Source organism: Papaver somniferum, chromosome 1 (assembly GCF_003573695.1).
Source record: "Papaver somniferum cultivar HN1 chromosome 1, ASM357369v1, whole genome shotgun sequence".
In the NCBI taxonomy this organism is placed as follows: Eukaryota; Viridiplantae; Streptophyta; class Magnoliopsida; order Ranunculales; family Papaveraceae; genus Papaver; species Papaver somniferum.
The window spans coordinates 149122774-149139304 of record NC_039358.1 but is presented as its reverse complement, the minus strand read 5'-3'; positions in this window follow the sequence as shown (position 1 = coordinate 149139304).

Here is a 16531-nt window from a genome sequence, read left to right as displayed (position 1 = left end):
CTTACATGGTTTGTGTGATACATTCATTTGGTGTAGACTTGGAATGTTTCGTTATGATTATTTCAATAACTTGAAAATTGCTTTGATGATAATAGTGTGTGAAAACGGCTATTGTCATCCTCTAAGAAAGTTTCAATGATTGAAATAGAGTTTAGAACACTTAACCAACATTGGATTATAAACATGTTATGCATTCTTGCATATATGTAATCCATGTCCGGGAACCATAGTATGCATACTCGTGTGCGTACTTGTTGGTTTGTGAAGTCTGGGAATCTAAGTACACGTACCCGTACGCGTACTGGCGTAAGGTTCAGGTCCGGAAAATTCTGCTGGATTTGGAGGTATGCATACCCGTTCGCATACTGGCGAAAACCAAACTTGGTTCGGCTACTTAAGTATGCGTACCCGTTTGCATACTTGAGTGGTTAAAGTTCTAAAATCGGTTGTGACATGCACTAATGAATTTATATAATAAGGAATGCATTCTTTGCAAACCATGACTATAATGTTCATGAATTGATTCGAGTGAATCAAACAGATTTTGATTCAATTGTGTTCTTGTATACTTCTATGAGAATATAGAAATTGAACAACTCTTTAACTAGTTTCATTTGAGTCATTTGAACTAGTTATGGTTAAGATGAATAAGTTTTATATGAGAGTGTTCATATAGCTAACCTCGGTTAACTACTGTTGAGCGAACCTAGTGTACACGTTTTGAAAAGGCGAGGGTACCCAAATATACCTCAAGTTAAAATTTTTCCTTCCTATAAGTCCTTTCTCCGAAAGTGATTGTCTATGGACTGAGTCGAGACAATACAACTAACCGGTTCACACTTCGTGTGATCGTCTATGGATACGAGATCGAGACAATACAACAACGAAGTATGTTTACTTGATACAAAGGTTCAGACTTAATCAAACACAATAGGATTTCTTATCAAGTAAATAGGAATTAACGTTTGTGTAATTTACTTTAATTATAATAAAATAATTATAATGCGAAAAATAAAAGTAAATGACACAACAAGATTTTGTTAACGAGAAAACCGCAAATGCAGAAAAACCTGGGACCTAGTCCAGAATTGAATACTCTCAGGATTAAGCCGCTACACAAAATTACATCTAACTTCGTATAGTTGAAACCAAGTAACTAACCCTATAGTTCACTTAGTTCCTTATGTATTCCCACGCCTCCAACTTATGAATAAGTCACGTACTTGGAACAATTCTTTTGGTTCGTATTCCAAACAGTAAAGGAACAACAAATATGTTTGGTATCAACTCTCTTCAACCCAGTGATATGAGTCGGACAAAGGCTCTTCTGTTTATCTTAATATAAACTCCTTCGTCAGGTTCTTAGATCTATCTTATGTTCAATTACCCAAAGTAATCATAAGTTTTTGCAATCAATACCTTTAATCCCAAGGAACCGTATTGATGCCGATCTACTCAACTATTCTATCCAATCTACCACAAGGATAAACCGATTATAGTGAGATCCTATTTTTACCAAAATAAGTATTGTGCAGACCAAATATTTATATAACCAAGTCAGAAATCTTCTATCTCTTATTTGTCTTCAAATCTTCTTAGATCTTCAATAAACACCTGCACACAACTACTTGAATCTCTTGGGATCAATCACACACAGAACGGAGTCTGTTAACAATGGATTATCACAAGACCGTCTTTAGAACTAACAACAGTCTAAAGATCCCTGTCGAAACTTCGAACTAGTTTGAGTGAATCTTATATCATAAGAGAAGATTCTCAAGCATAAACAAACTAGGTGCAATGAAAGTTCAACCACCGTTAGTCAGTCAAATCAATCGAAAAGAAAAGATAAACCGCAATTATCTAGTTTCCCACCAATGGTGCTCGTAGAGCTTCTCAATCCCAAAGAAGTCTTTAAATTGAGCGGCCATAAGAGATTTCGCTTAATTAGGTTACTCTCCTCTCCGAATAGGCGGCTTCACCAGTAACAGTACAACAGAGGAAGTTTACTGTCACGAAGGATTAGTTTCTATAAATGCAAACTTCAAGTATTTATAGACAAGGAAGTTTTGACACCAAGGAATTTCCAAAACCGGAAATATTATCAATATATTTAATAATAATTTCCATATTCGGTTTTTATAATTCCTGAGAATGCTCTATCCAAAATAATGATCGAAAATCTCCTTGGAAAATCTTTGAGTAGCAAATGCACATTACTAATTCTTATTTTCCATATATAATTAAAAAACTTAATTAAAAGATTCTTAACTTATTTAATTTCGATCCTGGGATTTACTTCCTTCTTAGCCGTTAAGGAATATCTTTGAACAATAAAAGATACGCATTACTACATGTGTTCAAAGTGTGTCGACATCCTTACTTTGCAAGTCCTCTTTCATACTTACACACTTGAAACCGATTTACCATGCTTCCAAACAAGTTTATAATTGGTTCATCTGACTTTCAAGAGCTATGCGATTGATTAAGAACTCTCAATCACAAATCATAGGTTTAACGGTTCTACCAAAACAAGTTTCGGTTCTACCTCCGTGTGAGTACTGTGCATAGTCACACTAGCTTTCCAAAATTTGGTTGACTAGGTACTAGAATCGGTTCCCCACATATATATCTAACTCATATGTGTTGCACATGTCCATAGGATCGGTTCCCCTTTGCCTAAAAACATGTTGCACATGTCCATAGGATCGGTTCTCCTTTCTGCTATAAACCTTGTTGCACCCCATACAAGGATCGATTCCCCTTTGTGATGTATTGCACCTCTTACTAGGATCGGTTCCCCTTTACCCAGTGTTAGGTCCTACAAACTACACAAACTCGATCATACCATCAAGTGATTACTTAAGATCGTTTTCACTAACAAAAGTCATACCAATACAAAAGTCAGGCCTCATGTGAATAGTTTTACCAAGAACACAAACAAGTCATGAGCGGTTATACTAATCACACATATTGGTCGTTCATAAGATATGCAATGAATAACAATCACAATAACGCCTGGCGATTTCCTTTTCGATTCACAAACAAAGTTCATGAACTCACTTCCTTAAAACACATGTAAAAACATTGTTTCCTAGGATGAAATCCTCACCTCATACCCATACACAATCACAATAGCATTCAAAAGATTATGTCGATGTCTTATCTACAAAGTTTAATGGTTAAGCAATAAACCTCGTATTGTATTCCTTAATATTATGTCTATCTAGGGTGTTCATGCTTCGCAGTTTTGTTTTCAATATGCACGACTTGAAAGATACGTTAGGGAATGAAACAGTTCAAGTCAAATATCACTAACCTCAAGTGGAAGGATGATGTTGTGGTTGTAGCTCCTTACTTCTTCACTTCTTCAAGTCTTCACAATACTTGTAATGTCTCATATCCTAATACTTTCAAGCTAACCTATACGAAGTTGACTCTAGTACATTTAATCAAGCGACTCTTAAATGAGTTTTGGTTCACTAAAATATGACAACCAAACTTGACATACCAACGTTTGGTGGGTTCAACCGAGCTATGCTTTTACAATCTCCCCCTTTGTCAATTTTAGTGACAAAACTCTTACAATCATATGGATAAACAAATTACAAGAATTCATTACACATACGCTTGATTCCCGAATTCAACAACACATAACCTGCATACATTCAATCCTTAAAAATGCAACAGTTGTTGATATTATAATAACAAAGCTCATACTCCCCCTAAAGGAGATAGGTAGATTTTAAATCCTCACGTCTTTGTTATACTAAATCATATGATATGTTGCTCCCCCTTAGTCTATGATTTTCCTCATTCGTTAGATAAACGTTCAAGCACCAATGTCCTTCTTCCCTAGTGATACCAATCAATATAAATTGACACCAGCATCACTTGTTTACTCCATATATTTATCCCCCTTTTTGTCACAAAATGACAAAGAAACGAAAAAAATAAAGGACAACACGAAAAGGATCTTACAAATATCAAAATAGACTTGCAACCTGTTGAGTCAAGCACGAGGGTTCCACACATCATTTTTGATAACCGATATCAAAACCGGAACTACAAAGTAATTATGTGTTGATACGTTACCATGAAAATAATTGCCCGAAGCAATTTTCCTAACTAGTTTAGCAAACCAAAAATCAACTAAGCATATTAGTTCCTTTGCTAAACCGATTGTACAAATACAATTGCTTTATTCGATAAGAACAAAATAAAGATATCTCTATTTTTCTCATCAGGTTCTAATTATCCATATAACTTATACCTTTAGATTTTAAACAAGCCAAATACTAGGTTAGTTAACTAGTATTTCTTGTTAAGGCATTCAATTAGACTTGAATAATCGAAACCTCCACTTTGATAAGTCTAACTAAGATCAAAATTAACTTAGTTTCTCTTATCCGGAATCGAATTGGACTAAACAACTCATCCCGTAAACATATTCTTTTGTCAAGCCATACATAATTCATACAAACCAAAACAAATAAACTTGCATAATTATTCACCTCAACCTGAAGCAATTGAAACAACATAAACATTAAAGTACCGCAATTGCACCGTAAATTTTGTAAGCCTAAACAATTGATACCACACAACAAAGTAAGATAACAATAGTTTTTCTTAATCGGAACCAATTGAATCACACACACATCTATACACACATAATGGAATAAAAACATCAATTGTACCAAAATTTTGTTAAACAAAAGAAAAAAGAGATAAGCAATAACATTAGGCTTTTCTTAAACAGGAAAACAATTAACTAACAAGATTATTACCTCAATTTCGCATCCAACTTCTCCAATATGATCGCATCTTCTTCTTCCAGGGAGAATTGATATCGAAATACCATTATATTGTCATCCTTATGCAAAACAAAAGAATAACAACAAACAACCTTTACCAGAGAAAGGTTGAAAACCGGTTTTTAACTATTGCAAGCAAAAGTTGAAAAACCCACGAAACACGTATGCTTTTATGATAAAGCCTACCAACATGAGCTAGAACTTAATCCTGCTAAATCAAAAAGTCACCCAAACCATAAGGGTTCACAACATATTATGAGATCGAATATCAAGGTAATAAAACCGAAATCAAACATCTCATAAACATACATAGCAATAAATAAAGCATTCAACCAAAGGCTATGTAAATCAAAAACTATCACAAGAAAAATTATAAATCAAATAACTTTATTCATAATAGTTTTTATTCATAATAGACTTAATACAATCAATGAAAGAAATCAAAAATTGCAGCCTATTTTATCTTGAACAAAAATTTAAGCTCATTCATCCTTGTTATCCTCTGTCTCCATGATTTCATCAAGGTTTTCTTCAACATTTCAAGCTTGGTAGCGTGAAAACCAATCTTTTGTAGATCACGAAAGTCTCTATATGATGCCCGGCAAACAACATGAAAAATAATTTCCTTTCGAACAACAATAGATAATTCCTTCAGGAGTTCCTTTCTTCCTATTAGTTCAAGGACTCCTTCACATAGGCTTGTATCCCTTACATCAGTGAGGGATGGCATGATCTAATATGAACACAATTCAGAACATATTTCCAATGTTCCTTTATTAGAGGAATCTAAGACACTTTCCACTTCTTGGATACAATATTCTCCCACAAATTCGTTGTATGATCTTTTATTTTCAGTGAAAAGAATTACATGAATCTTTCTAGTTAAAAGATCATGAAATCTACAGGAGTATATCAGATGTAATATATCACTCTTTAGGTCTTTCATAACTGACACATATGAAAAGCTCGAATAAGAATTCAGTTCTTATAAGATTTTAATTACTTATAAAAGGAAACCTTTTATTTTTGACAATCTTTCCTGAAAAAAAAACCCAGGATTTCCCATTTTAAACTAATTTCTACAACACAGGAGTGCTTGGGAACAGAGAAATTTGTTTTTCTGTAACAACATTATTTCAGACTGTTTTTCCTCTTCCACATCTTTGGATACGATTTGTCTTCATAATCAAGGAATCGTTCAGAGTCTGTTCCTTTAAAAGGATGAGAGACAAACCTTGTTCGTTTAAAATCATTTTTCTTGTGCTCCTTTTTAAATGATTTTGGTATGTACTGGGTAGACCAGTAATCAGTGCAATGCCCCTTTACTCTGTTGCTTAAAAGTCGAGGAATAAGGTTTAATTTTCTCAACTCTCTTGAGACAAAACGAAGAGCAGTTTTCATTATATGAATCTTGCACATCCTCTGAACATGGTTTTTACTACCACAGGAATAACAACACTTGATATTATAAGGATTATGATGTTGCAAGTTACCTGTTTGTGCATGACCATTGAAAACTCCTTTCCCCCTTTTTAGACTCTGAGGCTTTGATTTCTTCCTTTCTTCACGAGCTTCCTTCTTCTGATTTGAACAATAATTAAGAGTTTGTTTGTCCCTACTTGTTTCTTCATTGCTATGTTGAGCATTTTCTTTTGGAGAAACTTCCTGTTGAGTACACACAGATTTTACAAACTTAATTTCACTGTTAGAGACTGTTGTACTATTACCTTCGTATCCTATCCCACTTGTGTCACCATAACTCCTTCCTGCTCCCAACAGAGAAGAAAGATTGGAAGAGATTTCATGAAGTTTTCTCAACACAAAGATTTCCTCTTTTAATGTAATGTTCTCATTAAGAGTAGAGTTAAGAGTTTCCTATAAACCTTTTATGTTTGAAAGAAGACCCTTTTGTTTTTCCTTGAAGTACTCTTGTTGAGTGTTCATTTTTACCTTAGAGTCATCAAGCTCCTTTTCCAGAAGAAAGTTCTTTTCTCGAAGAATTTCCAGATCTTTTTCACAAGTTTCTACATGATGACGTTCAATGTCCATTCTTTTTTCATAGTCACAAACCTGTTGTGTGATTTCTCTTTTTAACAATTCATTCTCTCTTTGGAGATTTTCTAACTTCAATGTCAAATCTTTTTTCTCTTTCAAGAGTTGAAAGAAGTTCATTAGAGCAGAGAAGAAATTTTTTACTCAATTCCTTTAGTTCAGAAGTTCTTACACTTGATCTTTCAATAGAGATCTCAAGAATAGAACTTAAAAATGTCTCATTTGAGATTTCATCAATTGAGTAATCAGGATTTTAAGAACAATCTCCTTTTGAGCACAGATATTGTGATACGTTAAATGAGCCTTTCTTTAGCTTTCGTTCTCGCTTAACTTTGCTTTGGCCCATATCTTATAGGATGGATCGCACCGAACACAGATTGTTAGATCTTTTCGTGTTTGCCCGCTCTGATACCAATTGAAAAGGCGAGGGTGACCAGATATACCTCAAGCTAAAACTTTTCCTTCATATAAGTCCTTTCTCCGAAAGTGATTGTCTATGGACTGATTCGAGACAATACAACTAATCGGTTCACACTTGGTGTGATCGTCTATGGATACGAGATCGAGAAAATGCAACAACGAAGTATTTTTACTTGATAAAAAGGTTCAGACTTAACCAAACACAATAGGATTGCTTATAAAGTAAATAGGAGTTAACGTTTGTGTGATTTAGTTTAATTATAATAAAATAATTATAATGCGGAAATATAAAGTAAATGATACAACAAGATTTTGTTAACGAGGAAACCGCAAATGCAGAAAAACCCCGGGACCTTATCCAGAATTGAGTACTCTCAGGATTAAGCCGCTACACAAAATTAAACCTAACTTCGTATAGTTGAGACCAAGCAACTAAACCTATAGTTCACCTAGTTCCGTCTTTATTCCCATGCCTCCAACGTAAGAATACGTCACGTACTTGGAACAATTCCTTTGGTTCGTATTCCAAACAGTAAAGGAACAAAAAATCTGTTTGGTATCAACTCTCTTCAACCCAGTGAAATGAGTCGGCCAAAGGATCTTCTGTTTATCTTAACATAAACTCCTTCGTCAGGTTCTTAGATCTATCTTATGTTCAATTACCCAAAGTAATCATAAGATTTTGCAATCAATACCTTTAATCCCAAGGAACCGTATTGATGTTGATCTACTCAACTATTCTATCCAATCTACCACAAGTATAAACCTGTTATAGTGAGATCCTCTTTTTACCAAAACAAGTATTGTGCACACCAAATATTTATATAACCAAGTCAGAAATCTTCTATCTCTTCTTTGTCTTCAAATCTTCTTAGATTTTCAATAAAAACATGCACACAACTACTTAAATCTCTTGGGATCAATCACACACAGACGGAGTCTCTTAAAAATGGATTATCACAAGACCGTCTTTAGAACTAACAACAGTCTAAAGATCCCTGTCGAAACTTCGAACTAGTTTGAGTGAATCTTATATCAGAAGAGAAGATTCTCAAGCATAAACAAACTAGGTGCAATGAAAGTTCAACCACCGTTAGTCAATCAAATCAATCGAAAAGAAAAGATAAACCGCAATTATCTAGTTTCCCACCAACGGTACTCGTAGAGCTTCTCAATCCCAAAAAAGTCTTTAAATTGAGAGGCCGTAAGAGATTTCTCCTAATTAGGTTACTCTTCTCTCCGAATAGGCGGCTTCACCAGTAACAGTACAACAAAGGAAGTTTACTGTCACAAAGGATTAGTTTGCTAGAAATGCAAACTTCAAGTATTTATAGACAAGGAAGTTTGGACACCAAGGGATTTCCAAAACCAGAAATATTATCAAGATATTTAATAATAATTTCCATATTAGGTTTTCATAATTCCTGAGAATGCTCTGTCCAAAATAATGATCGAAAATCTCCTTGGAAAATCTTTAACTAGTAAATGCACATTATTAATTCTTATTTTCCATATGTAATTAAAAACCTTAATTAAAAGATTCTTAACTTATTTAATTTCGATCCTGGGATTTACTTCCTTCTTAGCCATTAAGGAATATCTTTGAACAATAAAAGATACACATTACTGCATGTGTTCAAAGTGTGTCGACATCCTTACTTTGTAAGTCTTCTTTCATACTTACACACTTGAAACCGATTTACCACGCTTCCAAACAAGTTTAGAATTGGTTCATCTGACTTTCAAGAGCTATGCAATTGATTAAGAACTCTCAATTATAAATTATGGGTTTAACGGTTCTACCAAAACAAGTTGTGGTTCTACCTCCATGTGAGTAATGTGCATAGTCACACTAGCTTTCCAAAATTCGGTTGACTAGGTACTAGGTCGGTTCCCCACATATATATGGTATCTAACTCATATGTGTTGCACATGTCCATAAGATCGGTTCCCCTTTGCCTAAAAACGTGTTGCACATGTCCATAGGATCGGTTCCCCTTTATGTTATAAACCTTGCTGCACCCCATACAAGGATCGATTCCCCTTTGTGATGTGTTGCACCTCTTACTAGGATCGGTTCCCCTTTACCCAGTGTTAGGTCCTACAAACTACACAAACTCGATCATACCATCAGGTGATTACTTAAGATCGGTTTCACTAATAAAAGTCATACCAATACAAAAGTCAGCCCTCATGTGAATAGTTTTACCAAGAACACAAACAAGTCATGAGCGGTTATACTAATCACACATATTTGTCGTTCGTAAGATATGCAATGAATAACAATCCCAATAACGCCTGGCGATTTCCTTTTCGGTTCACAAACAAAGTTCATGAACTTACTTCCTTAAAACACATGTAAAAACATTGTTTCCTGGGATGAAATCCTCACCTCATACCCATACATAATCACAATAGCATTCAAACAATTATGTCGATGTCTTATCTACAAAGTTTAATGGTTAAGCAATAAACCTCGTATTGTATTCCTTAATACTATGTCTATCTAGGGTGTTCATGCTTCGCAGTTTTGTTTTCAATGTGCACGACTTGAAAGATACGTTAGGAAATGAAACAATTCAAGTCAAATATCACTAACCTCAAGTGGAAGGATGTTGTTGTGGTTGTATCTCCTTACTTCTTCACTTCTTCAAGTCTTCGCAATACTTGTAATGTCTCATATCCTAATACTTTCAAGCTAACCTATACGAAGTTGACTCTAGTACATTTAATTAAGCGACTCTTAAATGAGTTTTGGCTCACTAAAATATGACAACCAAACTTGACATACCAACGCTTGGTGGGATCAGCCGAGCTATGATCTAACACGTATAGGTACGGTTACTTAAACCTAAATGAAGGTACGTTTCATTTGTGTATAACAATATAAGTTCGATCTAACAGTTGAAAGATATTATCTTGAATCTAATAAGGTTTTCATCTAACGGCGAATATTGAATGCTTTGTTACCAAGGTAACTTAGATTGCAAACCCTGATTTGAAAACTATATAAAGGAGAACTCTAGCAACTTGTAAACCTAATCCCCACACCTTCTGTGTGATACTAGTTACGACTAGAGTCGATTCTCTTTTAACCTTAGGTTTTTCACGAAACCCTGTAGGTTAACCACTTGAAGACTTCATTGGGATTGTGAAGCCAAACCCAATTATTTTCTCTGTAGTTGCGTGTTCTGATCTTACTTCTACTATCGTGATTGAGTATTATCTTTGCTAGGATTTGCTTGAGATTTATCTCCTATAGGTAAGATTAAAATTAGTCACAAACATCTTCGTCTCATCGTTTGTGATTCCACAATATCTTGTTTCGCTACCATACGATTAAGATTATTGTGAGATGATTGATAATATTAGGTTGTTCTTTGGGAATATAAGTCTGGTTTATCAATTGGTTCCTGTGCACCTTGATTTATCAAAAGACGGAACAAAACTCGTAGATATTTCCGTGGGAGACAGATTTATCTATTCCAATAGACTTTTCCGTGTGAGAAAGATTTGTTTATCAAATCTTCGACTTTGGGTCGTAGCAACTCTTGGTTGTGGGTGATTTCAGCTAAGGGAATCAAGTGCGTAGAATCCTGCTGGGGTTCAGAGACGTAAGGAACGAAACTGTACCTTGATCAGTGTGAGACTGATTAGGTCTCAACTACATTCCAGTCCGAAGTTCATTGGTAGTAGGCTAGTGTCTGTAGCGGCTTAATACAATATGGTGTTCAAAGATGGACTAGGTCCCGGGGTTTTTCTGCATTTGCGGTTTCCTCGTTAAGAAAATTTCAGGTGTCTGTGTTATTTCTTTTCCGCATTATATTTTGTTATATAATAGAAATATCACAGGTTGTGCGTTAAAATCAGACAATTAGATAATCCAACCTTTGGTTGTTGAAATAAATTTATTAACCCTTGAACGTTGGTCTTTGGTACCGTTCAAGTTATTTCTCTTATTCAATCGGGCTCGCAGATTCCCATTTGCTGATTGCAGATTGAACTGAGAAATTGAGATATAAACTATTTGATATACTTTTCTCTAGATTGAGTCTGACTGTCTAGTTGATTCTCTTGAAAGTATATTGGAGTTTGTCTATTCAGATTGCTGAACGAAATATTGGGTGTGGTTGTTAGACCCCCGCTTTTTCAATTATTCTTGACGAAAGTCAAAATATGATCATGTGAAAATCGCCTTGTAACATCTTACATGATTTGTGAGACAGTCATTTGATGTAGACTCGGAATGTTTCGTATTGATCATTCGATCACTTGAAAATTGCTTATAAGCTAATAGTTTGTGTGAGACAGCTATTGTCGTCTTCTAAGAATGTTTCAATGATTGAAATAGGAGTTTAGAACAATTAATCATTGTCTGGATATAGCACAGTATGCATACCCGTATACAAACTGTTGTAAGAATAATTCAGGTCCGGGAACCAGGTATGCATACCCGTATGCAAATGGTTTTAACTGTCAAAGTCCGCAGAACTAAGTTTGCGTACCCGTTTGCAAACTGTTTCACCTAAATGCGGTCTGGAACGACAGTATGCGTACCCATTTGCGAACTATTGGAAAAGATCAAAGTCCGGAACTTAAGTTTGCGTACCTGTTTGCGAACTTATTTGGTTAAGTTCTAAAATCGGTTAAGTATGATTTCATACTTATGAACAAATACATTTATATATTAAAGAATGCGATCTTTGCAAATCGTGGCTAAAGTGTTCATGATCTGATTCTTTTGAATAAATCTGATTTTGCTTCAATTGTGTCCTATATACTTCTATGAGAATATAAACAATTGAACAACTCTATGAGTAACACAATTAGATTCATTTGATCATCATTAGATCTAAAAGTGTTAAGATGAAAATGGTTAAGACAAAAATGTTCATACGACTAACTTCAGTTAACTATTATCGAGCCAACTCAATATACACGTTTAGGTACGTTTACCCAATTCTAAATGAAGGTATATATCATTTGTGTGTAACAAGCTTAGACCATCTAACGGTGGATATATATTTCCTTGGTTTTGTGCAAACTTAGCTTGAATCTTAAATCAGGTTTTCATCCAACGGTGAATATTGATTGCTTTGTTAAAAAGTTATCAAACCCTGATTTGAAGACTATATAAGGGAGAACTCTAGCAACTGGGAAACCTAATCCCCACACCTCCTGTGTGATAATAGTTACGACTTGAAGACTTCATTGGGATTCTGAAGCCAGACCCAACTATTTTCTCTATAGTTGTGTGTTCTAATCTTACTTGTTCTATCGTATTGAGTACTGTCTTCTCTAAGATTTGCTCGAGATTTATCTCCGATAGGTAAGATATAAAAAGTAATCACGAAGCCCTTCATCTCATTCTTTGTGATTCCACAATAACTTGTTCTACTACCATATAGTTAAGTTACTGTGAGGTGATTGATATGTCTAGGTTGTTATTTGGGAATATAAGACCGGATTATCAATTGGTTCCTGTTCACCTTGATTTATCAAAAGACGGAACAAAAACTTCGTAGGTATTTCTGTGAGAGACAAATTTATGTATCGAAATAGATTTTTCTTTGGGAGACAGATTTGTTTATCAAGTCTTCGATTTTGGGTCGTAGCAACTCTTAGTTTTGGGTGAGATCAGCTAAGAGAATCAAGTGCGCAGAGTCCTGCTGGGATTCAGAGGCGTAAGGAATGCGACCGTACCTTAATCAGTGTGAGATTGTTTAGGGCTCAACTACATTCCAGTCTGAAGTGGCGTAATACATTATGGTGTACAAAATTGGACTAGGTCCCGGGGTTTTTCTGCATTTGCAATTTCCTCGTTAACGAAACTTCTGGTGTCTTTGTTATTTTTTTTCGCATTATATTTGTTTATATAATTGAAATATCACAGGTTGTGCATAGTTCAATCAATTGGTAAATCCGACCTTTGGTTGTTGATTGAATTTGATTGACACTTGAACATCAGTCTTTGGACTCGAGTTACTTTATGGTGGAAAATTGTTATGCGTGCCTTTTCGTTAGAGCATTTCTCGGTCGAACTCGCATGCGTTGCTATCTCAAGCATGTTTGTCAATGTTAGTGATCAAAACTATAAGTCTTGATTTCTAGTATACTATAGCTAAGTCTCGGACTAGGATAGAAAGTGTAGTTGAGCTCAAGAACTCCATGGAAATCATCATACAAAACTAAGAACTACTCAAGGAACTGGTGGAACTTCATCGACTAGAAGGTATGTGGAGACTTGAACTTATCTATCACTCAAAAGTCTATCTACTCTATATCCTATTTTGAGACAAAAGTCGTTTTGCTATATAGACTTTGATTATACACATTTGCTATTTCGAGCCGAGTTTATCTCACCTATCTATTTCTCGAAATATGTGTTGGTAATCTTTTGCTTTGGCCAAGTTCATATTTAGTCAGTGACGAGAGTCATGTTATGTTTCAATCACTTTGAAAATTGCTTACTTTGACGAAAAATAGTTTGTGAATAACAACTATATAATAACGTCCTCTAAGAATGTTTCAATAATTGAAATGATAGTTTATATTATATAACCAATGATGGATATAAGCATTGTGTGGTAACACATATATGTATAAGTCCTTTTTTCCTTGAACCGAAGTTTGCGAACTTTGTTGATCAAGAGAACCAGAACAAGAGCTGTGAACTCAGTCCGCGAACTCAGTCCGCGAACTGGCGAAAGTTCTCGACCCGAGAAAATCTGCTGGAGTTTGAGAACTCCTTCCGAGAAATTCAGTCCCGAACTAAGTCTGCGAACTTAAGTCCCGAACTAAGTCTGCGAACTTAAGTTGGTTATATCTAAAGACGATTGTTTGTGAACTTATATTTATATTAACTAAGGAATGCAAAATGCAAACGGTGGCTATAAAGTTCATGAACCGATTCGAGTGAATCAAGTCGTTTTTTGCTTCGATTGTGTCTTGTGTAGTTACATAAGATTTCCTTGCAATTGAACAACTCTCTAACTAGTTCATTTGAGTCATTTGAACTAGTTATGGTGAAGAAGAATATGGTTGATTTGAAAGTTCTCATATGGCTAACCATTTGGTTAACTATTGTTAAACCAACAAATGTACATGTTTGGGTACGGTTATACAAACCTAAAATCGTGCATTTCATTTGCGTGTAACAAGCTAAGTTTTCGATCCAACGGTTGAAAGATATTAGCTTGAATCTAATCAGGTTTTCATCTAACGGTGAATATAGAATGCTTTGTTACCAAGCTAACATTGATTGCAAAGCTTGATTTGAAAGATTATATAAGGGAGAACTCTAGCAACTGGGAAACATAATCCCCATTCCTCCTGTGTGATACTAGTTTTATTAGCTAGAGTCGATTCTCCTTTAACCTTAGGTTTCTTCTTGTAAATCAGGTTAATGACTTAAAGACTTCATTGGGATTGTGAAGCCAGACTGATACTACTTTCTCGTAGTTGTGATATGATCTTGCTGATTCTATCGTTTTGAGTAAAATCGTGACGATTGGCTTGAGATTAATATCTCCGATAGGCAAGATATAAAAGTAGTCACAAACATCTTCGTCCCATCGTTTGTGATTCCACAATATCTTCTTTCGCCGCGTCGATTAAGATTATTGTGAGGTGATTCATAATACTAGGCTGTTCTTCGGGAATATAAGTCCGGTTTATCAATTGGTTCATGTTCACCTTGATTTATCAAAAGACGGAACAAAACTCGTTGGTATTTCTGTAGGAAACAGATTTATCTATTACCGTAGACTTTTCTGTGTGATACAGATTTGTTTATTAAAGTCTTCAACTTTGGGTCGTAGCAACTCTTAGTTGTGGGTGAGATAAGCTAAGGGAATCAAGTGCATAGTATCCTGCTGGGATCAGAGACGTAGGAGCATAACTGTACCTTGGATCAGTGTGAGATTGAGTGGGGTTCAAATACAGTCCAGACCGAAGTTAGTTTGTAGTAGGTTAGTGTATGTAGCGGCTTAATACAGTGTTTTTTCAATCTGGACTAGGTCCCGGGGGTTTCTGCATTTGCGGTTTCCTCGTTAACAAAATTCTGGTGTCTGTGTTATTTTTATTCCGCATTATATTTTGTTATATAATTAAAATATCACAGGTTGTACGTTAGAATCAATCAATTGAAAATCCGACCTTTGGTTGTTGACTGAAATTGATTGATACTTGAACAGTGGTATTTGGTACCGTTCAAGTGTTATCTCTTGTATTCAATTAGACTCGCAGATTACTATTTGCTTGAGTAAGAATTGAAATGAGAAAGAGACATATTAACTCTTTGATATACTTTATTAAGATTGAGTCTAGTTGATTCTCTTGAAAGTATATTGGAGTCTGTCCATACAGATTGCTAATAGAAATATTGGGTGAGGTTGTTGTACCCCCGCTTTTTCACTTTCTCCAAGCATGTAATTTTTTTATGTTGTTGTTTGAGGGTGAAAACGATTTCTGTTGATTTTGGTAATTTCGGGTGTGTGGGTGAGAAACGAGTTTAAACCCTAAACAATGTACTGCAAGGGAGTACTTTAGATTCGAGAGATCAATCTGTACAAATCCGGCCTAAACCAAGAAATGGTCGTTCCAGACTTGCTTCGGTCACAAAGTGAAGGAGAAGGGTTGGTTTTGGGGAGAGAAGCGAAGAGAGTGTTGAGACCAGAATAGTTGATCTTGGAAGAGTAGTTGTTTCACGACTTGTATCAGAAAGTGGGAAGCTAACAGATGGAAATCTAGCAAATATTTTCTGAGTGTTGTATGCTCCTGACCTGAACTTGTCGTTCGGTGGAAATAGGTAATACCTATTTATACAAGTCGAAGTGAAACGTACTCTGGTCTCATTAAGAAATGGAAAACGGGTGAGTAAATGGGAGGAGGTGGTAACCGATAACGCCTGGAATTGATGCTTCAAAAAAGAAAGCGTTTCACCATTACTCCCTGTATTTACTAACCGCCTCATCCTTATGACACTTTCTTATAACAGGCGTAGTGTACGCCGCACGATGTAAACCGCCAAACCAATACCCAATGAGCATCCCCCAGTTTGTGATATGCGTTGATATCTCGAGTTTTTTCGTGGAAAACATGTAGCATGTTGTTGTCGTCTGGCAAGTCGATCTTGGGAGACTTGCCAGCTCGGTGACCTTCGATGGTCGAGATTTTGCATCTTAAGAGGAAAGGTAGCCGTTGATTATTGCAACCCTTCGTTTGGTAGCCAGTGGCATGAAAGC